Below are 12,178 nucleotides of genomic sequence, written 5' to 3' on the forward strand. Positions count from 1 at the left end.
TTGTGTATGTTTGAAATAGTCTGTAATAAAAGGTTAACAATAGTTTTTCTTAAAAAGCATTGGATCATAAGTTTAGAAATCTGCTATATGGCATAGTGCCTATAGTTAACGGTACTGTATTGTGCACTTTAAATTTTGTTAAGAGGGTAGGTCTCATGTTAAGTGTTTCTACCACCAAAAACAAAGAACCCAAAAAGCAACAAGAAAAGGACATGAAACCCTAACCGGTTTGGCTCAGTGGATAGAGCGTCAGCCTGCGGACTCAAGGGTCCCAGGTTCGATTCCAGTCAAGGGCATGTGCCTTGGTTGCGGGCACATCCCCGGTAGGAGGTGTGCAGGAGGCGGCTGATCGATGTTTCTAACTCTCTTTCCCTCTCCCTTCCTCTCTGTAAAAAAAAATCAATAAAATATATATTTAAAAAAGAAAAGGGCATTAAGAAATGTTTGGAGGTCATAGCAACTTTTTATTACATAACTAGGGGCCTAGTACATGAACTTGTGTACCTGGAAAGGAACTGTGGTTGAGGCTGCGGTGGGCACAGGGGCAGGTCTTGGCCCATCTTCCACGCCCCTGCCCGGCCCCTCCCGCCACGGTCCCCAGTCCCCTGCTGGTAGCCCCACTCCCACCGCTGCTGCTCCCATGCACGGATGGGATGGCGCTGGCCCCGCTTGCACCCGCTGATGGCACTGAGCGATTGGGGCCGGCGCCAGGTGCTGGCAGCAGGTGCGAGCAGGGCTGGCACCACAGCAGATGCGAGTGCTGGGCAGGACCACAGTGCGTGGGAGCAAAGAATTTTCAGTAACCACCAAAGGCTCTCCCCGATGACAGCAACCAGCACCCTGCCTTGGTCTGGCACCCCCGCTCACCTGCTCCACCATCCCGCCATGGCTGATGCCCACCATGTTCCACGCTCTGCCGCCTGCTGCCGATGCCTGCCATGTTCTGTGTGTACCCCCTAGTGGTCAGCACACGTCATAGCAACCGGTTGTTTGGTTGTTCCCCATTCGGTCTATTTGCATATTAGGGTTTTATATATATAGATGGGGGTGATGGTTTCACGGGTGTGTGCATATCTCCAAACTCAAATTATGTACATTAAATATGTGCAGGTTTTCGTATGTCAATTATACCTCAATAAAGTTTTCTTTTTCTTTTTAAAAAGAGCAAGGGACAGAGCTAGAGGTAAAAAGAGCACTGGAACTGTGTTGGGTGCAGAGCTCCTCGGATGCCAGGCATTAATGATGAAGACATGAGAAGTCATAGGCACATACAGGAGAGATTTTATTGTAGATCAAGTGCCATTGCTGCTACAGGAGCCATCAGACAAAGTAGTCTTCAAAGTAGCCCACAAAAGCAGTCACTAAAGCAGCCGCACAGAGCAGCCCACTACTGGCTGGTCAGTGGCAATTTATATATCTGCTCAAACAGAAGAGGCCTTGTGCCGATTAGTGACGTTCATGCTACATTAACATAAACAGATTACATAAGGATGAGCTTGTGCTGTACATACATTGCTCCTACTGAGTCATTGTCCTCGCACTTGCATAGAGCAAAAGGGGCCTTTCACCTGCTAATTCTGTTGTGTCCTTGCCTGCACACATGCATGTGGAAAACTGGCCTTGATCATCCCGCGTGCTCTAATGGGAGTTCCCAGAAACTGCCACTGGGTGTGTCCACTCAGGCAATAGTGCCTAATCCAACAGACTAGTATCCCCTTCCTAGCAAATAATTTCACACCCCCATTGCCATCCTGAAATGAAATGCATAGAAACCCAACAATTTCCTCGACTCCACTTAATGGCCAGCTGCAATTTGCCGCAGATCCAAAAGGAAAGGAATTAATCTATATATATAAAAGCCTAAGCGACCGTTATGACTGAACGACCGGAATGACTGGAACGACCGAAAGACCAGTTGACGGTCACTATGACTCACACTGACCACCAGGGGACAGACACTCAATGCAGGAGCTGCCCCTTGGTGGTCAGTGCGCTCCCACAGCAGGAGCGCCGCTCAGCCAGAAGCCGGGCTCACAGCTGGCAAGCACAGCTGTGGCGGCAGGAGCCTCTCCTGCCTCCGTGGCAGCGCTACCAGGCGGTGGCAGCAGCAGCAGGCTCAGTGGGGCTGGGATGAGCAGCAGCGGAGCTACGCCCAGCCCTGGCTGGGGCTTCTCCCTGGCCACCTGTCACTTCAGCACTGCTACATCCCTCAGGGTGCGACATTGGGGCTGAAACCCAGCAGTGCGACATCTCCCTGGGGGGTCCCAGGTTGCGAGAGGGCACAGGCCAAGCTGAGGGACCCCCCCACCTGTGCACAAATCCGTGCACCAAGCCTCTAGTAGAAACATAAAATAACACGTTTTTCAATGTGGCAATGCTCATCTATGTCCCCCCTCCCCTGGGAAGAGAGAAGGGACCTATCAGCTGCTTGTGTGCATGCACAGGTTCACATGAGCATGACAGTAGAGATGGCACTTGACCCACGTGTGGAGAGTGGGACCCACCTACCGGTCGCGTGGCTTTTCAAATGGTGGAAACCTCTTGACAAAGTTCTGAACAAACGCAATGTCCCCACCATTAGCAAAATAGTTGCATGCCTGGTCTTTGTGGGTAGTCTCTGGATTTTGCTCACACTACAGAGCAGTTAGGAGTCTTAGCCAATAGGCTCGCACCCTGCCTGGGGACTGAAAGGCCCATTGGCAGAAAATCTTGATTTACATGAATTCCTGCCTCAGTGCCTGCATGGCATACACACACATCAAACTTCAGGTAAACCTCTGATTACCCCCAAAGGACTAAGGGAAGAATTTTCATGTATCCAGACCACCTGCATCTCTTATCCAGACCACCTGCATCTACTATCCAGACCACCCACATCTAGAGGATTACCATCTTGGACCAATCCAGAGGCTAAGGAGGCAGGACTGATTCTTCTCAAGGGTATACTTTGAGCTGTAAGAGCCCTCAGCTTTGCTTTCTTCTTCAGAACACTCTGGGTATTGCCCAGTTGTGTTTCCAGTTTGCAAACCTAAGACATTTGAATAAATATTTATTTTAAAAAAATAGTTGCATGCCTGGCAATGGTGCAGAGTAAATACATACAAAACCATACTTCCTGTCTGTCTGTAAAATGGAGTTCGGTCCTAGACACACACAGTGATAAAAGGGTTTCTGCCTGCATGACTATATCACAGGATGTCCTAAAACACGTGCGTGCAGGATGCTGGTTGGGTGTCATGACCAGAATCTGGGCCTGGCACCCCCCACGAGTGAGCAGCACCCCGGATCACTGTGACACACTACCTCCTTCCAGAAACTTTCAACTTCATCCCTAGGGGAGGAAGTGCCCACAGCACTGGGCAATCCACCAGGGTTTAGGTGTGCTGGTCCGGGCAACAACCAGCGGCCTTTTTTTTTTTTTTTTTTTTTGGCCTTTTCCCAGTGATGGCGGCAGCCTGGAAGCGGGAGTGGATGGAGACAATAGCAGTGACCCAGGCTGGGACCTTCCAGCTACAGGTGCCCCGGAGCTGCAGCGAACCCAGGTGGGCCTGGTTTCTCCGGGGCTTCTTCCTGGGCGGGGATGGGGGGTGGAGAGAGCAGTGGGAACCAGGAGGGGGGCCAGGCCACACCCTAGGGCTGACTCTAATGCGAAACAAGGAGGAGCTCTGGAGCCAGACTGCAGTGGACCTGAGCAGCCATCCCCCGGGCCCAGTGTGGTGGTTACTATTAGCAATGGGAGGCAGGGAGGACAGAGGTCAGAGGCCTTGGAGGCCACTGTGAGGATTCCCAGAGTTCCATGGCTCAGGAAGCAAAACTCCAGAGAGAGACTTCAGAGTTTAAATCGTGTGAATGTTGAACTGAGCAATTAATGTGGCGGTAAGACGGCATGAGCTGTTTCTGGCCCATCACAGCCCTCGGGGTGGGTCTCAGCCTGAGAAGTGGCCTGGATCCAGGCTTCTCCGCCCGGCCTCACCCAGCCTCATCCATCTTCCTTCTGTGGAGGCCGCTCTGCCCGTCACCACTGCTGGGTCAGCAAACCTGTCCCCTTGGCTGAACAGGACTCTCACCGAGTAGCCTGTGGTCCTTTTGTAAACACAAAATAACACCTATCGCTCCGGGAACAATGGCCTCATCCAGGCCGAGACTGTAACTCAGAAGACGGATGAAGCCGCACTGCCTTTCTCTCAGAGGCCAGGGTGCCTGACCCACCCCCCAGGCTCCACGCTGCCAGGGGCACGGCCGCCACTGGGTGCTTACTTGTCACGTGGGTGTCCTCATGTGAAGGCCTCACCGCACGATGGGTGCCACCACTCGACATGAGGACGCACACACAGTCTGAGGGGCTAGCGCTGGGTGGACCGTCCATGGCTGTGAAATCACGCTGAGCGATCCGGGTTGGTGCTGAGAAGCGAATATCGTCCCGCTATCAGGTGGCTCCCTCTGCGCAGGAGGCTCATGAGGGGTCAAATGAGTTAGAGGAAGAGGGGTAGTGAACAGGGTGCCAGGGAAGGCTCCTGCTGGTGGGGTCTCAGACACCACTGTCCCACTCCCGGGGCATCACATAGGGTCATGTCGGGCTCACTGAGCATCACAGGGACAGGTCCCCTGAGCTGGGCCCCACCCTGCACGGCAGGAAGAAAAAGCCATGATCTGTGTTTCCAGATCCTTCTCTGGCCACCTGCAGTCTTTGCAGGCGGCAGGGAGTAGTGTAGAGATGCGTTTCCCCCGGGGCTCATTGTGTCACTGTGGTGGGCTGAGTACTGGCCCTGCAAGGCTACACGGATTAGCGCCCTGCACTGCTAGGATGTGTGGGCTCCAGTGGTGGGTGGCATCATCGTCCTCACCATCATATTATCACAGGCCTTACCCCTCATTCCCATTCCATCTGGCTTTTTAAAATTGAGCTCTGGCCGAAACCGGTTTGGCTCAGTGGATGGAGCGTCGGCCTGCGGACTGAAGGGTCCCAGGTTCGATTCCGGTCAAGGGCATGTGCCTGGGCGGCTGATCGATGTTTCTCTCTCATCGATGTTTCTGATTCTCTCTCTCTCTCCCTTCCTCTCTGTAAAAAATCAATAAAATATATTAAAAAAAATTGAGCTCTTGCTATGTGCCCCACATCCTTACATGGTCCTACGACAGTGATGTGACACGTGTCAGAGGTGACACGCGAACTCATTTTTTTTGGTTGATTTTTCTTCGTTAAATGGCATTTAAATATATAAAATAAATATCAAAAATATAAGTCTTTGTTCTATTATGGTTGCAAATATCAGAAAATTTCTATATGTGACACGGCACCAAAGTTAAGTTAGGGTTTTTCAAAATGCTGACATGCCGAGCTCAAAAGGTTCGCCATCACTGTCCTACGAGATGGAGACTTTCACAGCCGTGTGCAGAGGGGCTATCCCACAGTTCCCTTTCCCGCTCCTGGGGCCCCATGGCCGCCTGTGGAGCCCTGCCTAGAGGTGATCTGCTCGGGGGCGCCTTTCCCCACATTCCTTGGGGTGGAACAGACCCTCCCCCAGGTCTCCCACAACACATGGGTGTTGCCAAACCCCCACCCTGACTTGCGCAGGTAAGGATTCGGGACAGGGCAGTGTGGAGCACAGAGGGGTCCCTGAGGGCAGCCAGTCCTGGGTCCAGGCCCCCGCCCCTCTACCCTGGCATTCCCTCCTCCTCACGGACAGATGCAATGCTCACCTCTCCAGGTACTGGAGGCCAAGCAAGACCATGAGGCCCTCCGCCCTAGCCCCACTCGCCCAGGCCACCAACCACGAGGCTTCAATATTCTTCATTGACTGAATATGTTTATTCATTCAACTAATATTGATTAGCTGTCCACCGAGTGTAGGTCGCTGAGCTAAAAGTTGAGCGAATGAAGAAAGAAAGAGAATCGCATCCCTCCGAGCAGATCCCTGTGCTGATGGAAATGGAACTGTCTGGGGAAGCTGGCCTTTCTCCCTCCCGGCCACTGGGGGGCCCACCGGCTCCGTGGATGCCAGGCAGTCCCTGGCGGACAGGCACCCAGGCCAGGGCTGTGGGTCTCCCAGAACCAGTCATTCCTCAGCTCAGGACTATAAACACATTCCACGTGGCCTCCTCTGGGGGAGCCACAGCCCCGCTCGCAGACGCGGGGGATTGTTGTCCAAAGGCCACCGTGCAGCTTCCCTGAGCTGTCCAGTTGACCCCATGCTCCTGTTGATAGGTAAACTGAGACCCGGGATGGGTGGGGACTTGCTCAAAGTCACTTGGGAGTCAGGGGCGGAGTCCAAGGCCCTGATACTCAGCCAAGCACGGGTTCTGATGGACTCCAGGCCTCATTACAGCAAGAAATACGGCGCAGGCAGAGGCAGGCAGGCAGCCTGCACAGCGACTCTCCTCTCTGGGCGCGGGATGGGCCCATTGACATGTCCATGAGGGCTGCCCTGAACCTCCAATGTGTTGCACAGAAGCTCTGGTGACCCCGCTGGCCAGTGCCTGCCTGAATCCCTCTCTGCATTTGTTCAAGTGGCACCAGCCCCAGGAGCCTCCCTCTGTCCTGGGGAATTTCTCCACTTCGAAGGGCCCCATGAGTGCCTGAGAACCTTTCTGTCAGGCAGGCGCTGGGCTTAAGCAGAACACGGGAGCTGGACAAGATTTCTGGCCAGGCCTCTGTGAAATTCCCTAAAAATGATGAAATTTAACCAAGCTCGGGCCCCTCATCGTTGCACCGATTGTCCCTCCCAGGAGACTCCTGCCACCGGAGAAGCATGGCAGCTCCAGGTGAAGGGCCAAGGCCACGGGCAGCAAGTCCCACTAGTGCCTCTGGGCCAGACGCCCCTTCAGGCCCTGCAGTGGCCACTGTGTGCATGGTAGTCCAAGGGGCCTGGACACTGCCCAGGCACTGGCTTTCCCGGGGCTGGTCACAGGGTTACGGCAGGCACCTTCCCCCTCCAGCGTCCTCCCTGCGAGAAGACGCTGAGTTCTATGAGGCTTGCCCCTGGCCAGCACCGTTTAGTGCGTGGCATGTTTTTTGGTCACAGAGATGACTGCTGGTGGGGATGTAAAATGGTGAGAAACAAGGCAGTTTCCCGGACAGTTAGGAATAGAATCACCATATGACCTAGCGGTCCACTCCCAGGTTTATACCCAAGGAAAATGAAAACATACAAACATTTGTACAAGAACATACATAATAGCTTACCCCTAATAGCCAAAAGGTGGAAACAACCCACGTGATCGTCCACTGATGAATGGATAAACAAAGTGTGGTCCATCCCATACAATGGAATATTCATCAGCCATAAAGAGGAGCAAAGGACTGATACATGCTACAACTTGGGAGAACCCTGAAAATATTATGCTGAGTGAAAAAGCCAGTTACAAAAGACCAAATAGTATATGATCCCATTGATATGAAATGTCCAAATCCATGGAGACAGAAAGTATATTAGTGTTTGCCTAGGGCTGGTGGGAATGTGGGGGTGGGGGTTGGGGCGACATCTAGTCGAGTGCAGGGTTTCTTTTTAGGGTGATGGAAATGTTCTAAAATTGACTGTGGTGATGGTTGCACAACTCTGTGGGTATGGTAAGCACCATTGAACTATATATGTTCAGTGGCTACATTGTATGGTCTGTGAATTATCTATACTAATAAAAGGATAATATGCTAATTAGACCGGACAACTTCCACACGACCTTCCGGAAGTCCTTCCAGACAAAGCCACAGTGGCAGGGGCCGAGACAGAGGCAGTTAGGGGCGATCAGGCCAGTAGGGGAGAGCAGTTAGGGGGACAGGCCGGCAGGGGAGTAGTTAGGGGCATCAGGCAGGCAGGCAGGTGAGCAGTTAGAAGCCAGTGGTCCTGGATTGTGAGAGGGATGTCCAAGTGCCAGTTTAGGCCCAATCCCTGTGGATCAGGCTTAAACCAGCAGTCGGACACCCCCTGAGGGGTCCAGGATTGGAGATGGTGCAGGCCAGGCTGAGGGATGCCTCCCCCCCCCCCCCCCCCCGTGTACGAATTTTGTGCAACGGCCTCTAGTATCTCAATAAAACTTTAAAGAAAACAAACGTTAATAGGAGGCAAGGATGTGGTGCAACTGGAATTTTCAGACACTTTCAAAATTTTTAATTATAGAACTTTGTAGAACTGGCAATATTTACTAAAACTGAACACATATACCCAATGATACCAGTTTCATTCTCAGGCACATGTTCAGCAGAACGAGGGCATTTGTTCATCAAAAGACACATACCAGAATGCTCATAGCAGCACAATGGTGATAGCCCCACCCTGGGAGCAACGTGTGTGGCCAGCAATAGTAGAGTAAATAAATGTGTTCTCTTTACACAGTGGGATACCATGCAGCAATGAACATGAAGGAGCTAAAACTACAACATGGATGAATCACATAAACACAGCAATGAGCTAAGGAAGCACATGCTATCTAATTTCATCTGTACAAATCTCAGAAACCAATCTTCCATGATTACACTTGGGGGGTTCCTGGGGGGACAGGAAAGGGGACTTCTGGGAGCTGCTGATGTTCTGTTTCTTGACCTGGGTCCTGTGCTGAGCCAGTTCAGCCAAGGGTTCGTAAGCCTGAGGGAGGGCGGCAAAGGATGAAGAAAAGACAGACAAAGAGAATAAGCTGGGTCTAGGTCACTGGTTCTCAACCTTCCTAATGCCGCGACCCTTTAATACAGTTCCTCATGTTGTGGTGACCCCCAACCATGAAAGTATTTTCGTGCTACTTCATAACTGTAATTTTGCTACTGTTATGAATCATCATGTAAATATCTGATATGGAGGATGTATTTTCATTGTTACAAATTGAACATAATTAAAGCATAGTGATTAATCACAAAAACAATATGTAATTATGTATGTGTTTTCTGATGGTCTTGGGTGACCCCTGTGAAAGGGTTGTTTGACCCCCAAAGGGGTCGCGACCCACAGGTTGAGAACCGCTGGTCTAGGTGGATCTTCCTGTGCCTGGCTGAGGCCACAGAGAGAGATCCAGACAGCAAGCTGAGCCTTTATTTTATAGCCAGAGGTAAACAAGGTAGTGGTTACCATAGTTACAATGTTCTTGTGAGTTTCACTTGTTTTAGCAGCACTTACTGCACCTCCCACAGCCCATTAGCTACCCAGATAAGATCTAGGGAGTGTCATAAGGTCAAGCCTAATTATGCTAAGAGGGCTGTGCCCTCTAAGCTGGGACTTGTTTGTGGCTTTGCCAACACATCAGTCTGAGGCTTAACCCTATAGCCGCTCCCTACAGGGCCCTGTTATGTGAGTGGGTTCACTCTGAGAATTCAACCAACAGTAAACTTGGGATTTGCATGCTTTTTGCTTGATTCATATTTCAACAAAAGTCTACTACTAAAAATATGTTTAAAAAGGGAATGAAAGAAAACAACCCAACTGCTGATAAATAGATGACTAGATAAACAAATGCGGTATGTCCACACAATAGAATATTACTTGGCCATAAAAAGGAGTCAAGTACTGATTCATGCTGCAATGTAGATGAATCTTGCAAACATTATATTCAGTGAAAGAAGCCAGATACAGAAGGCCACATATTGTCTGATTATATTTATATGAAACTAGAGGCCTGGTGCATGAATTCGTGCACAGGTGGGGTCCTGAGGTGGGGAGCCGGGATGTGATCAGCCCTCCGGGCAGGCGGTGGGATGCCCTTGCTGGCCCAGAATTCGGATCTGTTCTGCTGATGTTCACGCCGGTTGTTGGAAGCCACTTGGCGGCCGCTTTTATATCCTTTCTTCCTTGGGGAGCGTCTAGGGAGGGGAAGTGTCCACAGTGCCCGAGACTGACTTACAGGGGGCCAGAGGTGCTGTTGGGATCGGCAGCACTGGTCCATCGGTGCCTGGCCCATTCTCTGGAGATTGGACCTGCAGGACTACTAAGGGAGTGAGTGGCTGCCGCCAGGCTGGTGGGCTGCTGGGATGGGTCGGTCAGCTGAGCAGCACTCCCACTGTGGGAGCGCACTGACCACCGGGGGCAACTCCTACATTGAGCATCTGTCCACTGGTGGTCAGTGCATGTCATAGCGAACGGTCAACTGTCAACTGATCAACTGGTTGTTTGGTCGCTTAAGCTTTTATATATATAGATATTCAGAATAGGTAAATGCGCAGGGATGGAAAGCAGATTCATGACTATTGAGGGCTGAGGGGAGGGGAAGTGGTGATGACTGGTAATGGGTATGGTGCTTCTTTTTGGGTGATTAAAAGTTCTGCAATTAGATAGCGATGATGGCTGTAACAACTCTCCAATGTAGTGAATGCCACTGAACTGTACACTTTAAAACAGTTAAATGGTGAATCTTACATTTTAAAAAAGTTAAAAGTATCAAGGTGCTGGCTCAATATACTAAGAGCTGAGATCTCTAATAAAAATGTTCCCTGTAAATTACATGTAAGTGTATTTTTTGAGGACTTACTATGTCTAGGATGAGCCCTTTTCTTACAATATCTCATTTCTTTTTCAAAACTATCTTGGGGAATAATTACTACCAGCACCCCATTTTACAGATGTGGAATCAGAGGCCCCAGGAGGCTCAGCTTCCCGGCTAATCCAAGGACAGAATGAGGCTTAAACAGCGCTGTCACAGGCCACACTCACAAGCAGGTGGACAGCTGCCTCCTGAGGTCTATGAGTTCTCACACTCAGCTGGCCTGGTGTGACTGGCAGGTAAGCTGCTTATGGTGGAGAGCAAGGGTGTGAGAAGATGGGCAATGTGTGACTGGGGCAGACCACCACCTCCCCTCCCTGAGCCTTTTTAGTGAAGCCCATGGCAAGAATGAGGAAGGAGTCTGGGGCTTCCCGCCATAGCATGCTGCTCTCAGGTGAGCTGGGTGTCTATAGATGATGCCACCGTGATGAAGACAATGACAGTACTTCGGTTCAGGGACATCCTTCTACATGCCAGGCCTTACTAGACACTTCATGCTTCGTCCCATTTGATTCTCACAACAACCCAAGAAGTAGGTCCTAATCTTTTCTCCATTTGACAGCCAAGGAGACTGAGGTTCAGGGAGGCTAAGTCATCACAGTTCCAACAGCAGAGTGGGGATTTGAACCCAGAAAGTTGGACTCCAAAGCCACCTTCTTAACACCACCTGCTAACAGGCAGCCTGGGTTCTGAACATCCTCCTGAAATGGCAAAGTCCATTGAGCACCACAAACATATGGAAGCCTCTCCCAGGTGGCAGGTTACATAACCAGAGAAGGAAGACAGGGGGCACCTCAAGGTCAAGGTCTAGAAACACAAAGCTCTATAACAGTGGTTCTCAACCTTCCTAATGCCGTGACCCTTTAATACAGTTCCTCATGTGGTGGTGACCCCCAACCATAAAATTATTTTCGTTGTTCCTTCATAACTGTAATTTTGCTACTGTTATGAATCATAAATATCTGATATGCAGGATGTATTTTCATTGTTACAAATTGAACATAATTAAAGCATAGTGATTAATCACAAAAACAATATGTAATTATATATGTGTTTTCTGATGGCCTTAGGCGACCCCTGTGAAAGGGTCGTTCGACCTCCAAAGGCGTCGCGACCCACAGGTTGAGAACCGCTGCTCTATAACCTCCAGGAAGGTGGTTAGTGCTGAGATGCAAGAACGCTTCCAATTATGAACAAAGCTGGCAGCCACTTGGGGATGCCACCATTTTCCTAGCCAGCTCGTCCTGCAGGGCTGAGCACATCTGATTGGGGGAAGCAGCAGACAGGTGACGAGCAGGCCCCAGTCTAGATTCACCTCCCTCTGGCAAAGGAAGATACGGGGCCAGGGCTGAGTCCATAGACAGAAACAGTCGTCAGGGCATGCAGCCTGAGCCACAGTAGAATTTCCTATGTCCAGGCTGTTGCCCATTACCAAGGGGAAATGCCTAGCCCCAAGAGCGTTCATTTATTCATTCAACAAATGATGACTGGGCACTGTGATGGTTGATTTTAGATGTCAACTTGGCTGAGTCCTGATACCTAGATATCTAATTAAACATTATTCTGGATGTTGCTGTGAGGATGTTTTGGGATGAAAATAACATGTAAACCATAGACTTTGAATGAAGCATATTTCCCTCCATAACCTGGGTGGGCCTCATCAATCAGTTGAAGGCCTAAGTAGAATAACAGACTGACCTCCTCCTAGCAAGAGGGAGTT

The sequence above is a fragment of the Myotis daubentonii genome, chromosome 15 (genome assembly GCF_963259705.1).
Source record: "Myotis daubentonii chromosome 15, mMyoDau2.1, whole genome shotgun sequence".
NCBI classification, from domain to species: Eukaryota; Metazoa; Chordata; class Mammalia; order Chiroptera; family Vespertilionidae; genus Myotis; species Myotis daubentonii.